Below are 27,375 nucleotides of genomic sequence, written 5' to 3'. Positions count from 1 at the left end.
TTGAACCACCTGGGTTTTGGACAGGGCAGGAGCACTATCATTTAACCTTGGTGACCTGCCTGTAGACAAACAGGATTAATGTCTCCACTGCACCAAAATCTCGCTGATTTAAACAGTAATTGTCATTGAGTCGCCATCTCACTCACAGAAGTCATAAGGATCACGAGCATGGGAATTGAAAAGTCACAATGATTTGTGCAAAGGCACACTGTCAGATAAAATAGAGGAAGTTTGCCCTGCCATATGCAACCTGGGAGTTCCTGGAGCCAGGCAGGAAAAGTAGATGAATGATTATTCCGCAATGTTCTCATCGCCACTGAAATATGCTTTTAAAGCTGCACTGGAAGCAGGTTAGGAGAAATTGTCTTTTCTAAGCACTTTGTTTGAATCCTTTCAATAAAGTCAGGTCCCGACCTAGAGGTATTTCTGAAGGATTTACCGCTTGTCATTCTGACCACGTGACGTTTTAGTGTGAGTTCTCAGCCTCCCAGCAGTGCGTTCCTCGGCAGTGCGTTGGCGTGGACAGGGTTAATTCTCCATTCCCACTGCCAGCCAATGGGATTTCCCATTGTCGCCACCCCACCCCGCTGAGAAATCCGCGAGCGGGGCAGCACTGCTGGCAGAACGGAGAGTGCCGCCAGCGGTGCATTCAGCCATCTCTGATCATATGACTCCTCTAAAGGTTTGCTGCATAAAGATTGCATCGCCTGTGTTGAATGTTTTGGTTTGTGGGTTGACGTGAGCAGGTGTTGTACGTGAAGGTGCATAAGCCAACAGACCACCCAGGATTAGGCAAAGTGGGAAATCAAGGTCAGGGCAGAACGGCCCTCTTGCTAACCAACATCTCCCTATTTCCGATATCCTTATTTCAGACCTAGGATATCAGAGACCCAACTTGCATCCCATTTAATAGCCATGCATCAAAATTAGGACGCATCAGGTTAACAAATCAAGTGCTGATTGTGTTGTTGTCTGATTGACATTTCCAAGTAGAGCCCGCAGAAACCAGAATGTGCAGCCAAATGTTGGCAGTCACCTGAATCGAAAGGAGAATTGGGAGAATAGAGACTGCTGTCTAAATCTTCGATCCACATACGGCATTGTTCTTCCTCCTACAGCTCTATATTAACAATTGTACACTGTTGGTGATTGCAACTTTCTGAAAGTCAGCTCACAGAGTGGGATGTACAATGACAGGAAATTTATATCCCTGATCCCCTGGGTTGCTGGGAGGAGGCTTAGATTTTGGGAACTCCTGCTCTTTCTGGGAGGGTTGGAAACGCTATCCCTCTCACAGCACAGAAATATCTCGAATTTAAAGTTAACTTCAGGGCTCACTTGGGTGGAGGGGGGGGGGGGGGAGGGTTTCTATGGACATTTCTTATGACTTTATTTGCAGGTTTACAAAACCTCAGGAATCTACTTGCCCGCGGCAGCTGTGGTTTCCCAATTTGGGGGAGATTTTTTGAAACAATTTCGCGGAACGTGGGTGTCAATGGCTAGGCCAGCACTTTTTCTCGCCCATTCCGAAGTGCTCTTGAAGTCATGAATATCTGCTTTCTAATCATGGAAGCGAGGTGGAAGTGAAATGAGATGAGGTTTCCCACCTCTCCTGCCCCAACCACCACCACTCTGCCTGTGCGGGGAATCCCTCGAGTGGGATTCCCATTTCACCAGCTCAGTCGGGACCTGACGTTGAACTGGAGGTCACAATGCCAAATGAGATGAGCACACCACCCTCGAAAATGGGGGGAAATGAATGGCACAAAGGATGCTGGAAGAGGCGAGAAACACTACGAAGACTGGTTCTATCTATAGGGGCTGGTTTAGCACAGTGGGTTAAGACAGCTGGCTTGTAATGCAGAACAAGACCAGCAGAGCGGGTTCAATTCCCGTTCCAGCCTCCCCGAGCAGGTTCTGGAATGTGGCGACTAGGGGCTTTTCACAGTAACTCCATTGAAGCCTACTTGTGACAATAAGCGATTATTATTATTATTGACATTGTTTGTATATTCAGGTTTAGCTTTCTTGCACAGAGTGCCAAGAAAGATTCCATGGCATCACAAGGATGACCTGAGGAACCCCTCTCCTATGTTTCTCACAGACGCTTCAGATGCATCCGATGATAAATTAAATGAAAAAAATGAAATGAAAATCGCTTATTGTCACAAGTAGGCTACAATGAAGTTACTGTGAAAAGCCCCTAGTCGTCACATTCCGGCACCTGTTCGGGGAGGCTGGTACGGGAATTGAACCGCGCTGCTGGCCTGAACTTGGTCTGCTTTAAAAGCCAGCGATTTAGCCCACTGTGCTAAACCCGCATGCTTTCAGATGTGTGTGTGTGTAAGTGTTTGTGTGTACATGTGCATGTTTTCACTAAATATGCTTGGTTAAGCTAACTGGAGAGCACCATGTACCTTGGCAAATAGACATTTTTATAGTCTTTGTACCAATTAATGGGCTGCCATTCTAAGGCAGCAATGGTCGTCTTTGGCAAAATAAGATTGAAATATGCTGTGCTTCAACTTATCCAAGTTAAAGTTTAATTTTTGTTTCGATGCGTAGGTGGAATGACAGTCTGTGAAAACAATCTCCTGATTGAGACCATTTCATTCAGTCTAGTTAAACAGTCAAATCTCGAGCCTTGTATCCCTTTCAATATCCCAGTGAAAGACCACTTGAGTGCAGACCAATCACACTTAATGATGTGATTATGAATCTCAGAAGCTGGTTGCTGACAAAAGCCTGCCCTGATGTTAAATAATGTGCTTAGCTGCAACAGATGTTAAATAGTATTTCTGATGTATGTCTTAACATTTGATGTAATTTGAATGTCAATTCATTAAGACACACTGTAAATGTCTTATTGATTCTTTTGATATTAACAACTCAAAGTGTGTCAAAAGGAAATAGAAAATTTATCATCTTACATCATTTTTGGAACCACAGTTTCATTATGGTGGATCAGACTTTTCATGTAAGTTGACAGTTAATCGGTAGCTGCTTGTAGCTCACCCAGGTGTATTTAGCCACACACGCACACTCCAATTCGCATCAATTTCTGGTACATTTGTGCACTAGTCGACTATCACTGTATTCAAGCTGGACAACTGAAATCTCTACAGCCTTTGACTCAATCTTCCCTGCATTTCAGTGGAAGAAAGCACAGATCTGTATGACCTGAACATATTCCTACTCATACCATGTGATATTTCCAGACGCCTTTACATTTAAGAGTGCATGGTATTGTCCTATCGTTTAACCTCCTGCAGCTGTGCCCCTTTTTTGATTGGTTCTCTTATGGCCTTTTTTCCAACTCAAGGCCAATTCTGAAGTGAGACTCAAGGCACCTCCCTTCCCGGGGTCTTATTCTCTAGAAATTGTTAATGTATCTACAGTGTGCAAAGTCATCAAATTCAGGGTGGCTCAGGCTGAGAACTACTACAGCCATATATTGTATTGTCAGGGTAGTTATGAAACAGTTGATTCAAATGGATCAATGGGCAAGCAAGACAGCAAAGTGTTTTGAGTTACCGCACATACCTTTCTTTCCAAAGTCACTGTCCAAGGTAAAATTAATCAAATTCTAGCCACAGTAAGCTGTGTTTCTGTTAATCAACAAATTGACCAGAATCTACTTCCTTATCTCTCAACCTCAAGGGCCAACAACTTGGAGCATAACTGCAGCTCATTTTAAACTGATCAGAATTAAGTGTGAGCTTAATTTTTGGAGGGAATTTTGACGATGATGCATCTGAGGCTGTGTCTGGAGAGTGGTATTGAGCCCGACTTATTTAATCAGTAGAATCACTGATACCCTTCCCTGTACCAAGTTAGAAGCAAGGGATCAGCAGAATTTCCGAGATATTAGATACAAGGTCTGTGCAAGATCGGGATAAGCTCGAGGAAGTTCAGGAAACACTTGTCGAGAGAAAAATGGAAAGTGTCTCACGTGCAAAGTCTGTGTTGCACGTGATTGACTCATGTATGTTGATGTATGTAAAACGGTAAAAAGTAACAACTAATAAGGAAACTGCAAGTAGCATCTGAGTCAAAATACAAACCAGAGAAGGAAGCTCCGAATTGAGTAAAATCATGGAGTCATAGAGGTGAATTTTATGGCAGGACTAATTGCCCATCAGACGCACACAGCCAAAAAGTCTGTCGACACCCGTCGACAAGAAATCCGGCTGTCTCACAGTGATAATATGTTGGACTGGCCTGTGTGAGCTGAGATTTCGTACTTCTGACAATCAGAAACGAAAAGTTCTGCCCTGGAGAGCTGCCGGCCAATCTGATTGGTGGGAAGCTCTGAATAGTCACAGCAGCGCCAGGCATGAGTAGTGGTCACTGTTGGGACAACAGGCTGTCACCGCAGACCCAAGTTTCATGGATCCTGGAACTCAGGCAAATCCATGTGGGGGAATTTGAAAACAAGAATGAGAATTTTAAAACCAAGCCAATGTAGGTCAGTCAGCATAGGATGAGTGAGGAACATGACTTTCTGTGAGTTAAGACAAGGGCAGCGGAGTTTTGAATTCGCTAAAGATCCTTTTTTGGACCCACTACTGATAAGGATCGCAGCATTATTTGAAGTAGTAGGTACAAGGCTACAAATTGAACCTCAGGCATAATTTTAATAATTTAGCTTGGCTTTGCCTCCAGAGGCAGTTCACCAATTATATACAAGCTAATTTAGGCGAATTACATGAGTTCAGCAGTGATCCTTGAGTAACTCAGTGTAATCGAAATGGGATTGACAATATCCGGAATCATCCCTGTAATGTCAAGAGGAGCAACCTGGTTCATCCAGGTTTAACAGGGAAGTTTATTTGGAATCATAAAATTATAGAATGGTTGCAGCACAAAACAAGGCCATTTATCCCATGCTGGGTCTCTGTCAGTGCAGCTCAGTCAGTCACACTTACCAACAGTTTTCCTATATCCCTGCATTCCTTTCTCTTCAGGAGTTTATCTAATTCTCTTTCAGAAACCACATTTGTGGCTCCACTGTACTCTCAGGTATTACGTTCTAACTCCTAACCAGAGGCTGGTTTAGCACAGTGGGCTAATTAGCTGGCTTGTAAAGCAGACCAAGGCCAGCAGAGCGGGTTCAATTCCCGTACCAGCCTCCCCGAACAGGCGCCTGAATGTGGCGACTAGGGGCTTTGCACAGTAACTTCATTTGAAGCCTACTTATGATAATAAGCGATTTTCATTTTCATTTTCATTTTTATTTCATTAACCACTCACTAAGTTAAAAATTATTTTCCTCATGTCACTGTTGATTTTGAAATGATCCCTTTTTTCACATTTTCTTCCAAAATTTAGTATTAGTTGGCAGCTGAATATTAATGCCAGGAAAGGCAGCATGGTGGCACAGTGGAGGCAGCATGGTGGCACAGTGGTTAGCCAAAGTCCCAGGTTCGATCCTGGCTCTGGGTCACTCTCCTTGTGGAGTTTACACATTCTCCCCGTGTTTGCGTGGGTTTCGTCCCCACGACCCAAAGATGTGTAGGGTAGGTGGATTGGCCACGCTAAATTGCCCCTTAATTGGAAAAAATGAATTGGGTACTCTGAATTTATATTTTTAAAAAATTAATGCCAGGAAAATCTGAGCAGATGAGGTCCGATGCCTGTTGAATCCCAATTTCCCGATTAACACAAGAATGTGCCTAATTCATGCTCCCTTTTGGTGGCTGCTAGAAATGCCTGATAACCTGCACAACTTAATATAGAGTGGAAAGTATTTCAGGCGTCAATGGGGCATGGAAGACAACCAACCTATGGCCCTTTTGCTGACAATTTCCACCCAGAAAACAAACAGCAGACCCAATTTGTGCCTCATATTTTTAAAAGCAATGCGCTAAAATCAAAAACTGTCGATATAAAAAATCATCAACAAAGGGATAAAGGGTAGTGGGAATACATGCTCGTAAGGGTGGGGTGTTCTGATACCCCCCCCCCCCCCCCCCCCCCCCTCCTCAGCCTTTGTGGCCGCGGAGGTGGCTTGCCATAGGCTGGTGGTGGGATCATCCAGTCCCACTTCGGTCAACTGGATTTCCAAGTTTTAGCACCCTCTGCTGCCGGTAGGGAGTCGCCATCGGTGGGTTCGGAAGATGCCCTTGGCGAGAAAGGCTGGGAAATCCCACTTTCTGCATCTGAAAAAAGAGATCCTTGATACCGTTCAATAGAACATTTTTTTCTTCCACTAAATATCTTATTTACCGTTTGCAAGCTGAGTCATATTGACATGATGGTCATTTCCCACAGATAAGAGCTAATTAATGGTAATTACGCAGGTTGAAAGAGGGGTTCTTCACTTGGAAACAAATGCTTGTTAAATTAATACATTTTCAGTGTATTTACTGCAGCTGTTTATTGTCTTTATTGTCTTCACAACTTTATTGTCTTCACAATATGTTCCACAGCAAACCGGCAGTAACTTTCAGACAGCTCCAACTAGCAGGGATCATACGAAAAATAATAATGGTCAAGTACTCGCTGAACTGAATGATGAGGGGATCAGATTACCTCAGTGGTGCAATAACTTGACCAACACAACAAACTCCCATTGAAATTCTGTGGGCCAAATTTTTGCAGAGCTGGAAGGGCTCCACGGTTTAGCCAAAATGGCGTCAGAGCCCTGAATCTTGAAGCCCCACCCCAGTATCCGGCACCGACTATTTTCACCGGGCGGGGTGGGGGATAGTGGAAGCAAGATATATTTTTTATAAGTTCAATTCATTTTGGCAGCAACATTTTTCATATTACAGCTGCCTGCACTCAGACACAATTACCATCACGAAAGGATCTGAAATCCAACTCATAGGATTTACAAATTTGAGGAAAAGGTTTAAATCTAACTGAATTCTATGGAGAGGTCAGGTACTTCTTTTGAGAGGTCAAGGACCCTTTTGGGACTTTTAACGCTCAATGTAAATGTGTGTAAAAGGTGGATGAGGTCTATGGCATTGTCCTGTTGTCAAGTTATGGAAATTCATGCTCTTTAATTTAAAAAAAAGAGAGACAGCCTGCTGTGTCTCTCATTTGGAAAAGATCAGTACGTCAGCAGCTGGTTGTTCACAAAAGCCTGAGAGCGATTATAATATTCGAACACTTGACTGCTTCTACAACTTGTCATTATCACAGTGGGGATCTGTCAGTTCACAGTTTGATTGACATTTCCAAGAGGTTATTAAAGGATTAGCTGCTTTTGATGTGGGACTATGAAAACAAATTAATGATTTATAAAGGATTAGGAACTTGAAGGGATTAGGTACTTGAAGGGATTTTGAATTTATTGAATGGGGGTTATATCAATTGGTGGTTTTTCCTTTTATACTGGTGGGTATAGGTACTCAGAGCTTTATTTTATTTGATGTTAGGATGAGGTATGTCGGTGGTGGACACTGGTGAATTGACATAAGAGTAAAAGGTGATAAGGGGCACAGGATGGAATTAGTTGATATGAAGTTGGCATAATGGATATGTGGCCATGGGAATGAGTTGGATGCATGGGTTAGCTTCAGTTAGCACTAAGTTGGCAAGGAGAATATGGGGCATGGATAGAGGACATGGGTTGCCGTAGAAGGTATGAGGAGCTATGTGGGTAAGTAGAAAGGCAATGATTGGCCTTCAGGGATCAGAGGCCATTGAGGGTTGTGGGGAGCCATGAGATGGCATGAATGGAGTGTGTGCAGGGTGAGGGGGTATGAGCGGTAAGGGCTATCAGACCCAACTACTTTTGTTGCAACTGGGACACCTGCAATGTGTGTGTGTAATGAGTCGATGGAGTAGCTATAAATGCTCATGAAGAGCAGATACGTTCTGTTTGAGTGTCATGATCTGAAGCTTAAAAAAATTTTCTGCTTTTTAAACTTGAATGAAAATACAGACTTATGCTGTCAATGTGAGTTTCCATTGAAGACCTTGTTTGATATTTTCCTAAGTGCTGTTATTATGTTCTTATGAATGCTTTGTTGAGTTTCAAAAGCTACAATTATCTCAGCATTTTGTTCTTAAGTTTAAATAGGCTATTAAAGGATTACCTGTCTCTGATGTGGATACTGTAGAAAATATGCTGTTTTTACAATAGCTTCACCATTTGAGAATTTGCTTGAAAGGGTTTCATTAATAGATTTTTTTCACTATCAAGTCCATACGAATGTGAGATGTATTAGCTTGTTAGAATTGTTTTCATCTCCACATGGCTCCTGAAGTCTTCCCTAGATGGGTACTGGGTGAGTGACTGGGGAGGTGTCATGTGGTGTATGAGGGGGCATGGAAGGTTGCATGGGAAAATGAGGTGACATGGGGTATGTGTGGTGGCATGGGGGATGAGTGGGGGTGAGGGGTTAGGGCCAATGGATACAACAGTTTCCAAAGAAAATTGGACAATGTCCCATAGAACTGATGCGGGCCTTCTAAATCAACCTGCTTCAGCACTCAGCCGCCTGGTGGTCTACAATCTGCTTTTGGTGTCGGTGGGCCCAACACTATCCCACCCTCTCCTCCCCAGGCTGAATATTGAGTAACAAAGCCCTTGAAACTGAGACAGTTTGCCAAGTTGAAAATGTTCCCTACTTGAGGTACATCTCTCCTGGTTCCTTGTCTTTGAGAAGCGCATGCAAACCTGCCTCCTGAATTATGCTCCTTGTTTTGGACTCTCAAGGACCATTAAAGATGGGTGATAAATACTGGCGTTGTCAGAAATGCTCACATCCCAGGAAGAAATGAAAAAAAGATATATACTAGAAATCTATTTACACCCTCCTCCAAGTAGCAATATAACTGCACATTATCAAAAAAAGACACATGCTCAAATGGTGTGTGTCCCGAGGTAATTATATACAACTGAAGTTCTGATCCCAGAAGACCACCAGATGGCATCAGCATCACAGCTGTGTGGCTTGTTGATGGTCCTGAGACAACTGGGACCAAACAAGGAGACCATTTTATTTTAGGAACTATATGTGATTACAAATTGCTAATGGTCCCTCTTGGGTGAGAAATGTACCTTTCAGCCAATTAGATAACATACCATGGCTACTCTGTACTTACCACAGAACCAACTTTGGTGGGACAAAAGAAGGTTTGATATGTGGATTAGGTTTGGGAAACAGGAAGCATGGTCAGAATGCTAACTGTGTCGTGAATTGTAATAGAGTGAATTGGTGAATTTGAGTGAATCCTAAATCACTGTTTGAGTAAGAGGTTGATTCCAGCTGTTTTGTTGATGGCAGCATTCAACATATCCTGGATGGAGCAAGCAAGTGAACTTGATCTGCTAAAAGTTCGGTTGAAGTTTAGCATCACGCTCCTTGATTTTATAACATATTAAGTGTCCAAGATTAGGAAATATGTAGCAGATTTGTGATATTAATTTACTCAAAGATCTGGGTGTTTTTTTTTCATTTGTCTGGTTCAGTGCATTCTAAGTACAATATTTGAAAGATTAGTCCTCCTGCGTGCTTAGCATTCCACATCAACACTGTTTTTTTATACTTGTGCTGCATTTTTGTATGAAGAGGATGATTAGGAATAATTCTGCAGTTTGATATTTTGAAATTTTCATTCACTGTTTGATTTACTGTCTTCTGTAATCTTGAATGTGGTGTTTTGCATCATTAACAGTTGTTTGACATTATCTGGGTTTTGAATAAAGTGCTTCCATAGTGAAGTTATCACTTCAAAGGCCTTGGCTTATATTTGTCAATATGGCTCATAAGACAACAGTAACTTGCACACCAGATTTGCCAAAACACCTATCTACTGACTGAAGTAGTGAAAGAAATGGGGGGAAGTTTGTACTGTGTGACATAGTGGGCTGGCCTTTGGCCGCCAAGGCGGGTGGTTGGAGACGGGACATTTTCCAACTTGCCGGACCTGAGTTGGTAAAATGTTTCCTGACTTTCTCTCCTGGCTTGGGGGTGAGATTAAGTCAACCCTGGAAGCAGAAAGTGGGAGGAGATGGGGACGAGCAAGTTCTTAAAGCTCTGCGAAATCTTCCTGACGTCTCAAACATCTGCCCAGACTCTGCTTTAGCTTAATCTGATCTGGTGTGCCTCTCGAAGAGGAGCCTAAGCAACTGAGAAGAAATAATTTTTCAAACCCTCAGGTGGATTGCGTGCACAATCCCTGTCCATTTGAATTCTCTTCCTGCAGCTAGTAGTGCACTAAGGCAGACTTTTGGGTGTTTCCATAGCTGGTTATTCCTGGAACCAGTCACTGGTCTGTCACCAGAGGCACCACTCCACATCAAGTGCACCTGGGCAGCAGCCTCTCCGTCTCTTAATGTCAGCCATTGTTGTGTTGGAAGGATTTGCAGGCTGACAGTCAACATGTTTGGCCACATTATGAACACACCTTTCTTGGCCATCAAGTTTATGGGCCTCACGGTAGCATGGTGGTTAGCATCAATGCTTCACAGCTCCAGGGTCCCAGGTTCGATTCCCGGCTGGGTCACTGTCTGTGTGGAGTCTGCACGTCCTCCCCGTGTGTGCGTGGGTTTCCTCCGGGTGCTCCGGTTTCCTCCCACAGTCCAAAGATGTGCGGGTTAGGTGGATTGGCCATGCTAAATTGCCCGTAGTGTAAGGTTAATGGGGGGATTGTTGGGTTACGGGTATACGGGTTACGTGGGTTTAAGTAGGGTGATCATTGCTCGGCACAACATCGAGGGCCGAAGGGCCTGTTCTGTGCTGTACTGTTCTATAAAAGTCCCGGAGTGGGTTCAAACCTGGAGCTTCTGGTTCAGAGGTAGGGACCCTACCCACTGTGCCACAAGACCTCCATGATCCCTATAGTCCATATAAAAGTGATTTAAATATGAAAGGACTTGACAGAGTAGGCAGAAAATAGCTCTTTGAACAAGGGCAATTTTTAAAAAAATTCCATCAGTTAAAAGCTATCCTCGGAAGATATTCTTGAAAAAGAGGATTACAAGAATATGGACCAAACCAAGGTGACCTTAGATTGCAAATTCAATTTAAGTGTTTCAAAGATACTTACTTCCCAAGTAAATGTATAAGACATATGGAGCGAAGCAGAGAACTTGTATTAAAACAATACGCCTGTAATAGCTAACATAATGGATCTGGCTCAGTGAGCCAAATGGCCTACCATTGTCCCCATGTTCAATAATATCAATAATGAACTCAAATATTATATCCCATTTACTTTAACTGTTAAATCAGCGCTTTCACATCATCTTGCACCAAGAATTGTGAAATGAATCATAGCTTTGAAAATATTTTATCCATACACATTCTGCAGTTCTTTAGCTTTCAATAGATATCAATTGACATTACTTTTATGAAATGCACTCTAATGGGCTGGGCCACTGAAGGACAGGGGATGGAATCTATGTGTGGAGCCGGAGGAAATGGGCAAGGTACTAAATGAGTGCTTTGCATCAGTATTCACCAAAGAGAAGGAATTGGTGGATGTCGTGTCTGGAGAAGGGTGTGTAGATAGTCTCAGTCACATTGAGATCCAAAAAGACGAGGTGTTGGGCGTCTTGAAAAATATTAAGGTGGATAAGTCCCCAAGGCCCGATGGGATCTACCCCAGAATACTGAAGGAGGCAGGAGAAGAAATTGCTGAGGCCTAGGCAGACATCTTTCGATAATCACTGTCTCCAAGTGGTGTCCCGGAGGACTGGAGAATAGCCAATGTTGTTCCTTTGTTCAAGAAGGGTAGCAAGGATAATCCAGGGAACTACAGGCCAGTGAGTCTTATGTCAGTGGCAGGGAAACTACTGTGGAGAATTCTTCGAGACAGGATCTACTCCCATTTGGAATCAAGTGGACGTATTAGTGAGAGGCAGCACGGTTTTGTGAAGGGGAGGTCGTGTCTCATTAACTTGATAGAGTTTTTTGAGGAGGTCACAAAGATGATTAATGCAGGTAGGGCAGTGGATGTTGTCTAAATGGACTTCAGTAAGGCCTTTGACAAAGTCCCTCATGGCAGACTGGTACAAAAGGTGAAGTCACATGGGATCAGAGATGAGCTGGCAAGATGGATACAGAACTGGTTCGGTCAGAGAAGGCTGAGAGGGTGCTTTTTTGATTGGAGGGCTGTGCTAGTGGTGTTCCGCAGGGATCAGTGCTGGGTCCTCTCCTGTTTGTAATATATATATAAATGATTTGTAGGGAAATGTAACTGGTCTGATTAGTAAGTCTGCGGACGACACAAAGGTTGGTCGAATTGTGGATAGCGATGAGGACTGTCAGAGGATACAGCAGGATTTACATCGTTTGGAGACTTGGGCGGAGAGATGGCAGATGGGGTTTAATCCAGACAAATGTGAGGTAATGCATTTTGGAAGGTCTGATACAGGTGGGGAATATACAGTGAATGGTAGAACCCTAAAGAGTATTGACAGTCAGAGAGATCTAGATGTACAGGTCCACAGGTCACTGAAAGTGGCAACACAGGTGGAGAAGGTAGTCAAGAAGGCATACGGCATGCTTGCATTCATTGGCCAGGGCATTGAGTATAAGATTTGGCAAGTCATGTTGCAGCTGTATAGAGCCTTAGTTAGGCCACACTTGGAGTATAGTGCTCAATTCTGGTTGCCACACTACTAGAAGGATTGGAGGCTTTGGAGAGGTTGCAGAAGAGATTTATCAGGATGTGCCTGGTATGGAGGGCATTAGCTATGAGGAGAGGTTGCATAAACTTGGTTTGTTCTCACCGGAACATCAGACATAGATGGGCGACTTAATAGAGGTTTACAAAATTATGAGGGTCATAGACAGAGCGGATAATCAGAGGCTTTTTCCCAAGGTAGAGGGGTCAATTACTAGGAGGCATCGGTTAAAGGTGCGAGGGGCAAGGTTTAGGGGAGATGTACGAGACAGGTATTTTACACAGAGGGTAGTGAGTGCCTGGAACTTGTTGCCGGAGGGGGTGGTGGAAGCAGGGACGAAAGTGACGTTTAAGGGGCGTCTTGACAAATACATGTATAGGATGGGAATAGAGGGATACGGACCCTGGAATTGTAGAAGATTTTAATTTAGACGGGCAGCATAGTCAGCGCAGGCTTGGAGGGCCGAAGGGCCTGTTCCTGTGCTGTTCTTTTCTTTGTTCTTGGTTCTAATAAGTTTGTAATTTTGTGAAAAGTCTTTTCCGTTTGTTATGTAATTGGTAGAATTATATACAAAGAGTTTTAAACAAGTGTGGACTATAAACTACTGTTGGTAAATGTCTTTTTCATTGCAACCAAAGCATTTATAGGGTGTAATCTCCTTAAACCTCTTCTCAATATAGCAATTTCACATCTTGTTTTGTCTCCTGAATTTCAGTAGAATATGTCATTATACGTATTTCTTCTTAACATCATTGGAATTAGATTGAAATTACACAGAGCTGAATTGTAATGCAATGATAAATTGATGAAAAAGAAATCACATTTCTCCCTGCATCATTTTTGTAACCCTAAATAGATCAACAAAATGAATGTGATTGGTGGCATGAAACAGAATCTATCGCCTCACTTCCAGATGCTAACTTGTATTTGCCACCAGTCACCATTAATCATACCACAAACAAAATGAGGTGCACAAATTGTTCTTCATTGTTTATCCTGAGGCTATGTGCAACACTGGCAGTTATCACCAATCCGCAGAATCTGCAAAAAGTCAAAAGGGTTCCACATTCATTTCTACCCCAGAAATCTTAGCAGTCTTTTAAGCAGCACCATTTAACTAACATAGTTCACTTCCGGTGGCGGCATGTAAGGAGGAAGTCACACGTTGAGTAGCTCCTGCTCATGGCCTGATTTTTTGTAACTTAATGCCCTGTCCCTGTGGCAATTTTTAAATAAACAGGCCAGGAAGACGCAAGGAGGAAGGGGGATGTCGAAAACTCAGAAGAAGGCCGCCGGGAAGATAGGGGGGCAAGCGAAGGTTCGCCGTCGAGCGAAAGGGTCAGCCCGGCAGCAAGAAAGGCGGTGGAGGCCATTCACGGCAGAAAGGATGAACGAGGTGATGGCTGTGGAATTCTAAAAACAGTTTACTGAACACATGGAGGTGAGGAGGAAGGAAATCATGGCGGCAATTAAGATATTGATGGAAGGGAACGTCCGGTGGCGGCGATGTGAGTGAGCCGCACATTCGGTGGGCTCTCACTCCGGCGGGCCTGAACAGCTGTTTCCCCGCGATAGCGGGACCACGGAGGCGGCAGAAAGGCTGCCGGGAATAGAAGAGGAGAGCGGGCTGCAGAAGATGAGAGTGTGGGAGGCCAGCAGGTGAGGAGGAAGGAGAGAGAGACGGAGGAAAGGAGGAAGCTGACCTGCAGGGTAAGATGGCGGACCCACGGACCTTCCTTCCTCCAGGACAAAGGGAAAAAGAAAAAGTTTGGAGTTGCTGAGGAGGGACAGCTTGGACCCACTTCAGATGCCCAGGAGGTAAAATTGAAGGAGCTGGGCGAAGGAAAGCGGCAGCGGAGGTGCTGAGGAGCGGGCTGCGGCATATGGAACAGCGGGATTCCAGAAGGCAGAAGAAGAAGGAGAAAAAGGGACAGAGACAAGGACCGGAAGAAAATTACCTGGGACCTAAGATGGCGGACACACGGAACCCGGACTCAGCAATCCAGCTGGCGCTGGATAACATGCTCCAGGTAATGAAGTCCAGTTTTGAAGCGCTGAAGCGGGACAGCTTGGACCCAATCCAGAAAGCGGTGGATCAGCTGAACCAGAGGCTGGACGCCCAGGATGTTAAAGTTAAGGAGTTGGGAGAAGCGGTGGAGGAGCAGGCGGATGCGCAAACGGTTGCAGCGCTAGAAGTGGACGGCCTGAAAGAGCGGCAGAGAAGACTGCTGGACAGAGTGGAGGAGCTGGAGAATAGAGTCCGCAGGAACAATCTGAGGATGGTCGGCCTCCCGGAGGGGGCGGAGGGAGCTGATGCTGCAGCGTTTGTAGCAGACCTGCTGAAGCAGCTGATGGGGGCCGAAGCCTTTCCGCGACCGCTGGAGCTGGAGGGGGCACACAGGGTGCAGGCAAGGCAGGGGCGGCTGGGCGGACCCCCCCGCCCGATGGTGATTAGGTTCCACAGGTTCGTGGACAAGGAGCGGGTGCTGCAGTGGGCAAAGAGCGCCAGGAGCAGCACGTGGAATAACAGTGTGCTCCGCATCTATCAGGACCTAAGCCAGGAGGTGGCTCGGCGGCGAGCAGCCTTTAAGAATGTCAAGGAGGTGCTGTTCAAGAAGCACGTGAAGTTTGGTCTGCTGTTCCCAGCTCGGCTATGGGTCACGCACCAGGGTCAACACCACTACTTTTCCAAGCCCGAAGAAGCGATGGATTTTGTGAGGGACCTGGGGCTGGTCCCGAAAGGAGGCCCCAAGGACGCGAGTTAGGGCCCGAGGATTTCTGTGGGGAGGAACGCCAAATGTGCCTGGACTGCTGCTCAACGGTTTGCTGGGCCAAAGGGTGCCAAGCGGAACATTTGAGACTCTTTCCTTTGTTCATGGACATTTATGTGCTTTTTCTCTTTTTTCTATGTTTTTTCCCCTTTTTTTTTCTGTTTGGGCTTTTTGTGCAGCTCGCGGAAGACACTGGAGCCGGCTTGCCCCAGTGGGGGGGGGAGGAGGACGGGGGAACAAGGTGAATGGGACAGGAAGGCGCCGGAGTGTTGAGTCACCGGGCTAGCAGATTGGCTAGTCAAGGAAGTCAGATGGGGGGGGAAGTTACAGCCAGTAGATGGCAGGGGTGGGGGTATCGGGGGATGGGGTTGGGGAGGGGGGGGTTGTTCTGCTGACGGGAGAGGGACTTGAAATAGGCACTGGAAAGGAGATCGAGGGTGGAGGCAGCTATAGGGCGGGCCAGGAAGGGCGCGACGCACGGGTCAGGGGCCGGCCCGAGAAAGGCTATGGCTGACCGGCGGGGTGGGGGGGGTGGGATGTGCCCCCCGACCAGGCTGATCACCTGGAACGTCAAGGGACTGAATGGGCCGGTTAAGAGGGCGCGGGTGTTCGCGCACTTGCGGGCCCTGAGGGCGGACGTAATTATGTTGCAGGAGACACATCTGAAAGTGTCAGACCAGACCAGGCTAAGGAAGGGCTGGATTAGCCAGGTCTTCCACTCGGACTTGGACTCGAAGTCCAGAGGGGTGGCAATCATGATCAACAAGCGCGTGCAATTTGAGGCAGAGGGCATATCCGCAGACAGGGGGGGCAGATACCTGATGGTACGGGGCAGGCTGGAGGGGAGAAGAGTGGTGCTGGTGAATATATATGCCCCGAACTGGGATGACGTGGACTTCATTAAAAGAGTGCTGGGGAAGATCCCGGACTTGGATTCTCGCAGGCTAATAATGGGAGGGGACTTTAACATGGTCCTTGACCCGACTTTGGATCGGTCGTGTCCCAGAACGGGTAGACTCTCAGCAATGGCAAGGGAGCTGAAAGGGTTTATGGAGCAAATGGGGGCAGTGGACCCCTGGAGAGAGGGACAGCCAACAGGAAGGGGCTACTCGTTTTACTCGCACGTCCACAAAGTATATTCCAGGATAGATTTCTTTGTGCTGAGCAGGGACTGTATGGGGGAGGTAAAGAACACGGAATACTCAGCAATTACCATTTCAGACCATGCCCCGCATTGGGTGGACCTGCAGTTCGGGGGAGCGAGATATCAACGCCTGCAATGGAGGCTAGATGTGGGACTGCTGTCGGAGGAGGGGATCTGCGAGAGGCTTCGGAAATGTATAAAAAATTACCTGCAGGTGAATGACACTGGGGAGGTCTCAGCGGCGACCGTGTGGGAGGCGCTAAAGGCAGTAGTGCGGGGGGAGCTGATTTCAATTGGGGCCCATAGAGCCAAGGCAGACCGGGCAGAGATGGATAGATTGGTCAGAGAAATGGGCCGGATAGATGACGAGCACGCGGAGTCCCCGGGGGAGGTTTTACTCAGGGAGAGGCAGAGGCTACAGGCGGAACTGGGGGCACTATCCACGAGCAGGGCCGTGGAACAGCTTAGGAAGGCGAGGGGAGTGGTGTACGAGTATGGGGAAAAGGCTAGCAGACTGTTAGCGCAGCAACTTAGGAGGAGGGAGGCGGCCAGGGAAATAGGTAGAGTGAGGGACGAGGGGGCGCACAAAGTGGAGGATCCGGTAGAATTGAATAGGGTATTCCGGGACTTCTATCGTAAGCTGTATACTTCGGAGCCGCCAGAAGAACCGGAGGGGATGAAAAGGTTTCTGGATGGGTTAACATTCCCAACAGTTGGGGGGGGGGCGAGTGGAAGAGCTGGGGGCCCCGATTAGAGTAGAGGAGGTATTGGGGGGCCTAAAGGCCATGCAGTCGGGGAAGTCCCCGGGGCCGGATGGATACCCAGTAGAGTTTTATAGGAAGTTCTCGGAGCTGGTGGGCCCGGTCTTGGCGAGGGTTTTCAATGAGGCAAGGGACAGAGGGACCCTGCCGCCGACGATGTCACAAGCCACCATATCTCTGATATTAAAGCGGGGTAAAGACCCGGAGGTGTGCGGGTCCTACAGGCCAATCTCCCTGATTAATGTAGATGCCAAGCTCCTGGCAAAGGTACTGGCGGGTAGAATGGAGGACTGCGTACCGGAGGTGATTGGGGAGGATCAAACGGGGTTCGTGAAAGGTAGGCAGCTGGCGGCCAATCTGAGGAGATTGCTCAATGTGATAATGATGCCCCCGGCGGGTAGAGAGGTGGAGGTAGTGGTGGCTATGGACGCCGAGAAGGCCTTTGACCGGGTGGAGTGGGAATATCTATGGGAGGTGCTCGGACGGTTTGGGTTCGGGGAGGGATTGGTGGATTGGATCAAATTATTATATCAGGCCCCGAGGGCCAGCGTCAGGACCAACAGAGAAGTGTCGGAGTACTTTAGGTTGTACCGAGGGACCAGGCAGGGCTGCCCGCTCTCCCCGCTGCTGTTTGCGCTGGCCATAGAGCCGCTGGCGATTGCGCTGAGAGCCGCAGAGGGTTGGAAGGGGATGGTGAGGGGCGGGGTTGAACATAGGGTTTCTCTTTATGCAGACGACCTGCTCCTGTACGTGTCGGACCCAGTGGCCGGGATGGGAACTATACTGGGAATGCTGAGGGAGTTCAGCCAGTTCTCAGGATACAAATTAAATACGGTCAAGAGTGAAATGTTTGTGGTACAGGCAAGGGGCCAGGAGAACAGATTGAGAGGGCTACCGTTTAGGTTAGTTGAGGAAAATTTCCGGTATTTGGGAATCCAGGTGGCACGAGACTGGGGCAGGCTGCATAAGTTAAATTTGGCCAGGGTGGTGGAGCAAATGAAGGGAGAGTTTCGAAGATGGGATGCACTCCCGCTGTCGCTGGCAGGGAGGGTGCAGACTGTAAAGATGACAATCCTCCCTCGATTTTTGTTTATTTTTCAGTGCCTCCCGATCTTTATCCCACAGTCCTTCTTCAAAAGAGTTAACGGGCTGATCATGAGCTTTGTCTGGGCGGGAAAGTCTCCGCGGGTGAAGAAGGCAATGTTGGAGAGGAACCGCAGCGAGGGGGGGCTGGTGTTGCCGAGTCTGGTCAATTATTACTGGGCAGCCAACATCGCTATGATAAGGAAGTGGATGGTGGGTACGGGGTCTATTTGGGAGCGGGTGGAGGCGGCTTCGTGCAGGGGCTCCAGTTTGGAAGCCCTGGTCACGGCTCCTCTACCGCTGCCGCCGGCCAAGTACACCACCAGCCCGGTAGTGGTGGCGACCCTGCGGATATGGGGCCAGTGGAGGAGGCATGTGGGGGAGATGGGGGCGTCTGTCTGGGCGCCAATCTGCGACAACCATCGGTTTGCCCCCGGCAGTATGGATGGGGGGTTCCGAGTATGGCGGCGAGCAGGGGCGGGAAGGGTGGGTGATATGTTCCTGGAAGGGAGCTTCGCGAGTTTGAGGAGCTTGGAGGAGAAATTTGGGTTGGTAAGGGGAAATGATTTTAGATACCTACAGCTGCGGGACTTTGTTCGTAGACAGGTCCCATCTTTCCCGCGCCTCCCGCCAATGGGGATCCTAGACAGAATAGTCTCTGGGAGGGACGAAGGGGAGGGTAGAGTCTCGGGTATTTATAAGGTGCTCATGAGGGAGGAAGGGTCCCAGACAGAGGAACTGAAACTTAAATGGGAGGAGGAGCTAGGCGAGGAAATGGAGGATGGGCTGTGGGCAGAGGCCCTGAGTAGGGTAAACTCGACCGCGACATGTGCTAGGCTCAGGCTGATCCAATTTAAGGTCGTTCACCGGGCCCATATGACGGTGGCTCGGATGAGCAAATTTTTCGGGATAGAGGACAAATGCGCTAGGTGCGCGGGAGGACCAGCGAACCATGTGCACATGTTTTGGGCATGCCCTGAGCTGAGGGGGTACTGGGAGGGATTTGCGGGGGTCATGTCCCAGGTGCTAAAAACAAGGGTGGTGATGAGTCCAGGGGTGGCAATTTTTGGGGTCTCGGAAGACCCGGGCGTCCAGGGGGAGAAAGCGGCCGATGTGCTGGCCTTTGCTTCTCTGATAGCCCGGCGACGAATATTATTGGCGTGGAGGGACTCAAAGCCCCCGAAGACTGAGTGGTGGCTTGCGGACATGCCAAGTTTCCTGGGGATGGAAAAAATTAAGTTCGCCTTGAGGGGATCTGTGCAGGGGTTCACCCGGAGGTGGCAACCATTTATTGACTTCTTTGCGGGAGAGTGAGCGTCAGCAGGGGGGTGGGGGGAGGGGGGGGGGGGGTAGAGTAGAGTAGGAGGGAAAATATGGCGGGTAGTACGGGTGGGAGGGGAGCGGGCTTGTGCAATACGGTACGATGGAAGTATTGAAAGTACGTGGATGTTTGCACATTTTTGCCTTTTTTGCTTCCTTTCTGATGATGTCTGTAACTGTTTATAAAGCCAAAAACTACCTCAATAAAATTGTTTATTAAAAAAAGATATTGATGGAAGAGGCAATTGCCCCGGTGAAGGTGGCGGCGTCGAAGACTTTGGCCGAGGTACGGGAGCAGGGTGAGAAGCTGAAGGGGGTGGACAAAACAGCGATCAGCTCACTTCGATGAGTGAGGCGCTGCAGAGAGTGGCGGAGGCCAACAAAGGTCTGAGAATGAAAATGGAGGAGCTGAAAAATAGATCTAGGCGGTAAAACATAAGAATTGTGGGTCTGTCCGAAGGGGTGGAGGGCCCGGGCTTGCCTGAATACTTTGCCAAGATGTTGGCGGTGCTGTTGAGGGAGGGGGAAGTCCCTCCCGGTACAAACTGGATCCGGCTCATCGGTTGTTGAGGCCTAAACCGAATGTGAATGAGCCGCCAAGGGTGGTAATAATTTGCTTTCACAGTTACCACGTGAAGGAGAAGGTCCTGAGTTGGACAAAGCAGAAGTGGGAAGTGCAGTGGGCTGGAGCTGGTATATGCATATAAGTAAGGACTGAACTGTGGCACTGGCGAGGAGGCGGGAGTGCATGCAGCAAAATTGAGGATGACCTTCAACTCACAAGACTTTTACTTTGAGATGGTGAGATGGGGAGTCTTGTGAAGGCAGAAGGACTGGGCAGTACCGCAGCATAGTGGTTAGCACAGTTGCTTCACAACTCCAGGGTCCCAGGTTCAGTTCCTGGCTGGGTCACTGTCTGTGCCGAGTCTGCATGTTCTTCCCGTGTCTGCGTGGGTTTCCTCCGGGTTCTCCGGTTTCCTCCCACAGGTCAAAGGTGTGCGGGTTAGGTGGATTGGCCATGATAAATTTCCTTTAGTCTCCAAAAAAATGTTAAGTGGGGGTTGCTGGGTTACGGGGCAGATAGGGTAGATACGGGCTCTTCAGTAGGATGATCTTTGTAAGGGCCGGTGCAGACTCGATGGGCCGAATGACCTCCTTCTGCACTGTAAATTCTATGATTGCTCTATGAAATGAGAAATGGGACTGAAGTTCGGTTTTGGACTGAGTGAAGGGGGGTGGAAGGTTGTATATAGTTCTATTTCATGTTCTTATTTATGATAAAAGGGGGTAAAGTTGCCTGTTTGGGTAGGATAGGAGTTGGGAGTTTTTGCAATGCGGGTTTTCTGGGATCCGTTTATGTGTTTGCACTGGGTTTGCTTGTTTGAACACCTTTACTTTTTCTTGAACACACTCTGTACCAAAACTCTATCACCACATCACATGCCTCAAAGGCCACCTGTAGCCTCTTTACATATCAGTGTCAATTGTTGGATACATAACATCAATGAGACATCTAATTGGAACATTTCTTAACCCATTCCTTGACATGCGGCAGGACCAGATGGGTTCTCAGTGGAGTATTACAAGAAGTTCAAAGACAAATTGGCGCCACTGATGGTGGGGATGGTTGAGGAGGCAATAGGGAAGGGGGTGTTGCCACAAACTTTGGGGCAGGCTTCGATCTCCCTGCTTTTAAATAAAGGCAAGGACCCGACGGAATATGGGTCGTATAGGCCCATACCGTTACTGAATATAGATGCCAAGATACTGGGGAAAGTGCTGGCGGCTAGGTTGGAGGAGTGCCTCCCGAGGGTGATGGGGGAAGACCAGACAGCATTTGTGAAACGAGGGCAGCTATTTTCGAATATCAGGAGATTAGTAAATGTAATCATGACTCCAGCCGAGGGAAAGAAGAAGGAGGTGGTGGTGGCGCTAGATGTGGAAAGAGTAGATCGGGTAGAGTGGGGGTATTTGATGGTGGTCCTCCGAGAGAGATTCTAGATTAATCCGAGATTTATGGAATGGGTACAGCTATTATATAGGGAACCAATGGCGAGTGTCCACACAAATAATATGAGATTGGGGTTCTTTGCTCTGCACTGGTGTCCTGTATCCCACCTGATATTTGCATTAGCGATAGAGCCATTGATCATCGCTTAAGGAGTTTGGGACTGTGGAAGGGGATAGTGCAGGGAGGGGGAACATTGGGTATCTTTTTACGCGGACAATTTATTGTTGTCTGTTTCAAAGCCAAGTATGATGGGGAACATAATGGGACTTCGCCAAAGATTTGGGTCATTTTCAGGATATAAATTAAATTTCGAGACGAGCGAGTATTTTATGGTGCCCCAGCCAGGAGTGGGGGAGGGAATGGGGGGCTGCCATTTTGCAGGGCAGCATCGGATTTCAGGTACTTGAGGGTGCAGGCGGCACGGGATTGTAGTGGGGGTGGCGGAGGTACAATTTTACTAGTTTGGTGGGGAGGGTGAAAGCAGACTGGCAAGGTGGGACAACCTCCCTCTGTCATTGGTGGGCTGCATGCAGGCGATTAAAATTAATGTGCTGCCGCGATTTTTGTTTTTATTTCAGTGCCTGCTGGTCTTTTAAGCGAAGCCATTCTTCAAGGAAGTAAACAAATTGGTCACCTGGGGGAAGGTAGCCAGGATCAGGAAGACGGTCCTGCAGAGAGGCCGGCAGGTGGGGGCGCTGTGCCTCCTGAACTTACTACACTATTATTGGGTGGCGAACGTGGAAAAGATGTTGGGATTGTGTCTTGGGGGAGCAGTCCCAGTGGGTTATGATGGAGGAAGGTCTGTGTAGGGTGTCGGGGTTGAGGGCGCTGGTAACGGTGCCGCTTTTGATGGCTCCGGGCAAGTATTCTGGGAATCAGGTGGCGGTGACAATACTGAAGAGGCAGCACTTTAAGTTGGGGCCTTGGTCTGGGGAGATGCCGATCGGGGGAATCACAGGTTTGAGCCGGGGAGGCTGGATGTGAGGTTTTGGTGATGGGAGGAGAGGGGATCGGTGTATTAAAAGACCTGTTCCTGGGGGGACGTTTTGCGAGGTTGGAAGAGGTATGGACTGGGGTAAGGGGAAGGGTTTTGGTACCTGCAACTCCGAGACTTTGCAAGGAAGGAGGTTCAGAGCTTCCGATAGCGCCGGTCCCTCATTGTTGGAAGAGGAATTGACGGCAGGGGGATTGGAGAAGGGTGTAATGTTGGCGATTTAGGGAGAGATTGGGGAGATTCTGAAGGAGGACAAGGTGTCTATGAAAGTGATTAAGGCCAAGTGGGAAGAAGAGTTGGAGGAGGTAATGGAAGAAGGTTTGTGGTGGGAGGTAATACAAAGAGTGAACCTCTCAACCTCATGCTCGAGGTTGGGGCTGATACCGCTGAAGGTCATATATAGGGCACACCTCATGAGGGTGAGGATAAGCCAACTCTTTGAGGGAGTGGAGGGTGTCTGCAAGTGATGTGGGAGGGGCCCCGCAAACCATGTACATATGTTTTGGTCCTGTCCGAAGCTGGAGAGGTATTGAAGAGAGGTCATTAGCATCATCTCGGGGGGGAATTACATGGGGACTTGGAAACGGGTCCCTTGAAGGCCATTTTTGTAGTATCGGACTGGCCTGAGCTGCAGGTGGATGTGGGGGGAGAAGTTTTAGCTTTTGCCTCGCTGATTGCCCAGAGGCGGGTCCTGTTGGGGTGGAGGTCAGCTTCTCCACCCTGTGCCTCAGCTTGGCAGGGAGACCTACTTGAATTTCTGACCCTTGAGAAGGTGAAATTTGAGCAGAAGGGGATGAAGGAGGACTTCTACAATTCATGGGGCCTGTTTATTATGCGCTTTCGGCAAATGCTTGCATTGAACTTTAGGGGATTGGGGAACGGGGGCTTGGATTTAACTTTTATCTGGAATGCACGAACAGATGTATTGTGTGGTATATTGAGGGGGTTCTTGTTCCTGGAGAATTGGTATTATGTTTTTTTTGTCTTTCTTTTGTTGTTTATTTGATGTAAATGTTGAAAATGTGGAGAATAAATAGATTTGGAAAAAAAACAACTGATGCAATTCCATAACCAAGATTTGATGAACAGTGAAGAATCAAAACTAATGTGGGAGGAAACTTGGAGAGATGCTGCTATATTGAAAGGCAAGCACAGGCCTCCCAGGAAACTATAACAGGAAACTATCGGCAGTATTAACAGGAATAGGAAAACCTACAATTGATTCCAAGTTCAATGGAAAGTGGGTCCAATTTTGCTAAGAATATTATGCCACTAATATCAGATAAATCTGAGCCTGAAGATCCTACCGTGCAAGTGTGATTTTTCTTGTCTGCTACATTTTCTACTCATGCAGACCCCAGAATCATCAAAGGCTGAAATGAGACCTCCCAATGTTTCATAGAACAGTACAGCACAGAACAGGCCCTTCGGCCCTCAATGTTGTGCCGAGCCATGATCACCCTACTCAAACCCCTATACCCGTAACCCAACCCCCCCCCCCCCCCCCTAACCTTACTTTAATTAGGACACTACGGGCAATTTAGCATGGCCAATCCACCTAACCCGCACATCTTTGGACTGTGGGAGGAAACCGGAGCACCCGGAGGAAACCCACGCACACAGGGGGAGGACGTGCAGACTCCACACAGACAGTGACCCAGCCGGGAATCGAACCTGGGACCCTGGAGCTGTGAAGCATTTATGCTAACCACCATGCTACCCTGCTGCATGGTACCCTGCTACCCTACACAAACGACCAAAACTACTGCAAAGGCTCAGTATCCTCTTGTTTGTTGGTAGACCTCGAAAAGATTGTCTACCCTGGAGTGCAGATTACAATACATTGTGGCTCATAAACTCAAAAGAAAATCGATGTAATGGAAATAGATGTCCGCTCAAAGAAAATCAATTGAACAATGAGTCATGTGATTAGACTGGACAGGAACAGGCCTGAGGGGCTCAATGGCCTACTCTTGTTACTATGTTTGATGCCTAGCTCGAGGTAATTGCTAAATGTTTTGATGAGGTTGTTTCAGAAGTAAAACCCAGCAACCTAGCAACAGTTAGTTAACATTGAGTCAGGTTTTCGAAAATATAACCATAGAAAATAACAGCAAACACTTGGAGAGCTTTGAGTTAGTTAAGGAGAGCCAGCCTAGATTTTTAAATGGCAGTTCATGCTTGACTGATCTATTTGAATTTTTTGATGAAGCTATTGCCTGTGTGGATTTTAAGAAAGCATTGACAGAGCGAGCTAAATTCTCAATTTTGGAGACTACGTTCTCCTGACGGAGCTGAATTGCACCTGACTTGCACTCCCAATCCTTAGTCATGAAACTTTAGGCAAGGTGAGAATTGTGAGGAATTCCTGAGGGAATCAGCAGGATTTTACTGAGGGAAAATCCTGTTGACAAATTTATTAGAGCCTTTTGAAGACAATAACAAGTAGGGTAGATAAAAACAAACCAATAGATGTTGGGATGCAGCTTCCAAGCTCCCCCGTGTGGAATGGGGGAGGTACCCCAAAACAACTGACGGCAGGGGAATCCCTTTCGAAGCAGTACAGGTAAGGGTTTGTGCTGCAACTGTGCAGGAGTGCTAACTTCCTCTGGACAATTGCCCTGCACTGGGAACCATTCAAAAATGCATTTTAAATCCCTAACATTGGATGGATCCACCTGCATTACACCAATAGTAACCTGGAATAAGTTCGTAGAATTAAACCTCGTCCAATTTCTGGTGAACTGATTTAAACAGCCAGACCGATACCCACTCGGGACTCCCCAAACCGCCCCCCCCTTTCCCGTCTCCAGGGGACTCCCTCACAGCGACACCTTCCCCAGGGCCTTCCCCACCACACCAACACCCGCCAAAGATTTTCCCGACCTTTCAACCCGAGCTGACTTGCGGAGCCGATCTGACCTGACTCCAATCATGAGCCCAACCAAACATCAACCACTCCCCTCACTCCACCGATCTCCAAGCCGCCACCCCCGTTGATCTTTGACCAACCACTTCTGAACTCCCACTCCACCCATCCCCTAGATCTCCCTCATCCCCTGACTCTTTTGTCCCTTACCACCTTCCTCCCTGACCTCTGAACCCCACATCCCCGATCTCTAACCCCCAACCACAAAAATCCCAATTTAACTGGGCCCTTTAAACTTTACGGCGTCCTTGAATCTGCCGGAGCTGGACTGCGCTGGATCCTGCGAGGACTCTTGATGCAGGCCCCAAGCAGATCCAGCTATCGAACATTTCAGCACAGTTTTCAAAGGCAGGCAAGTGGGCATTAAATTCTTCTCTTTCTGATGCTATTCGGAAATTATGGCTCTTTGTCTAGAAAGAATCATTTGTTAGTATAGAACTTGAGTATTCCTGTGAAGACACGTGATCGAGCTTTTTTTGCTTCTCATTCACCAGGACAATCACAGGAATACCAATGTCAGGGCAAACAACTTCATACTATGCGATGTGAGTTCTGATTGATTGCAAGGGGAGTCTGATTGGTAACGGTGTTGTGATAGAGAATGTACCAGTCAATGGTGACTAACAGTTAACCGCCAAGGATTTTCATGACCTTTCAAATTTAAATCAGGAAGCTTGACTTTGATTGGTCAAGGCATTGCCCTGAGGAAATAACTTGCAAATAGCTGTCACTTACTTTGTTTAGCTCCAACAGGCGCAATGTGTGTACATGTTCTTGCTGTCCGAAAAGAAGAATTCCCTGTATATATTAGTTTATTCATTCAAGGAATATGGGCTTCACTGGCTGGGTCAGTATTTATTGCACATCCTTAATTTCCCTTGAGAAGGTGGTGGTGAACTGCCTTCTTGAATCACTGCAGTCCCTGTGGTGTAGGTACACCCACTATTCTGTTCGGGAAGTAATTCCACGATTTTGATCCAGAAACATTGAAGGAACAGCAATGCATTTCCAAGTCAGGATGGTCTGTGGCTTGGAGGGCAACTTCCAGGTGGTGGTGTGCCCAAGAATGTGCTGCCCTCATCCTTCCAGATGGTAATGGTCATGGGTTTGGAAGGTGCTGTCGAAGGAGCCTTGGTGATTTCCTGCAGTGTATATATGCAGCCACAAGAATACATTTCCCCATTGATAATGTTGAGTTAGTTGTCAGGATATACTTGCATTGGAGAAAACACAGTGAAGGTTCACTAGATTGGTCTCTGAGATGAGGGCATTGACCTACGATGAAAGGCTGAGTAAATTGGACTTATATTCTCTTGCAAGAATGAAAGGTGATCACATTGAAACCAGCAAAATTCTGAGTGGGTGTGATAGACTAGATGCTGAGAGATTGTTTTCACTGGTCAGGGAATCTAAAACACAGGAGTTCGGTCTTATGATAATGGGTCAATCATTTAGAACTGAGATGAGGAGAAATTACTTCAAAGGGTTGTGAATCTTTGGGATTTTCCACCCCAGAGGGCTTTGGATGCTCCACCATCAAATACATTTAAAACTGAGAGAGGCAGATTATTGGTCCCTCAGGAAATTCATGGATATGCCGAGCAGGCAGCAAATGGAGTTGTAGCCGAACACCAGCCATGACCGCACTGAATGACGGAGAAGGCTTGATGAGCCACCTGGCCTACTCCTACACTTATTTCTTTTGTGTTGCTGTGGCGGGATTCAAACCAGTGAGTGTCCCCTCTGCCTTACCAGTCCTGGAGAGGAAAT

At 47.3% G+C, this 27,375-nt stretch overlaps 1 protein-coding gene across 3 annotated transcripts in view; it reads left to right on the top strand.

The window, feature by feature from the left end:
- ctnna2 (catenin (cadherin-associated protein), alpha 2) overlaps positions 1–27,375 on the top strand; it is a 1,599,328-nt gene that overhangs the window by 870,190 nt on the left and 701,763 nt on the right. The gene's annotated exons all lie outside the window — the stretch shown is intronic.

The sequence above is a fragment of the Scyliorhinus canicula genome, chromosome 3 (genome assembly GCF_902713615.1).
Source record: "Scyliorhinus canicula chromosome 3, sScyCan1.1, whole genome shotgun sequence".
Taxonomy (NCBI): Eukaryota; Metazoa; Chordata; class Chondrichthyes; order Carcharhiniformes; family Scyliorhinidae; genus Scyliorhinus; species Scyliorhinus canicula.
The sequence above is the reverse complement of the archived record's forward strand: the minus strand, read 5'-3'. Positions and strand labels throughout refer to the sequence as shown.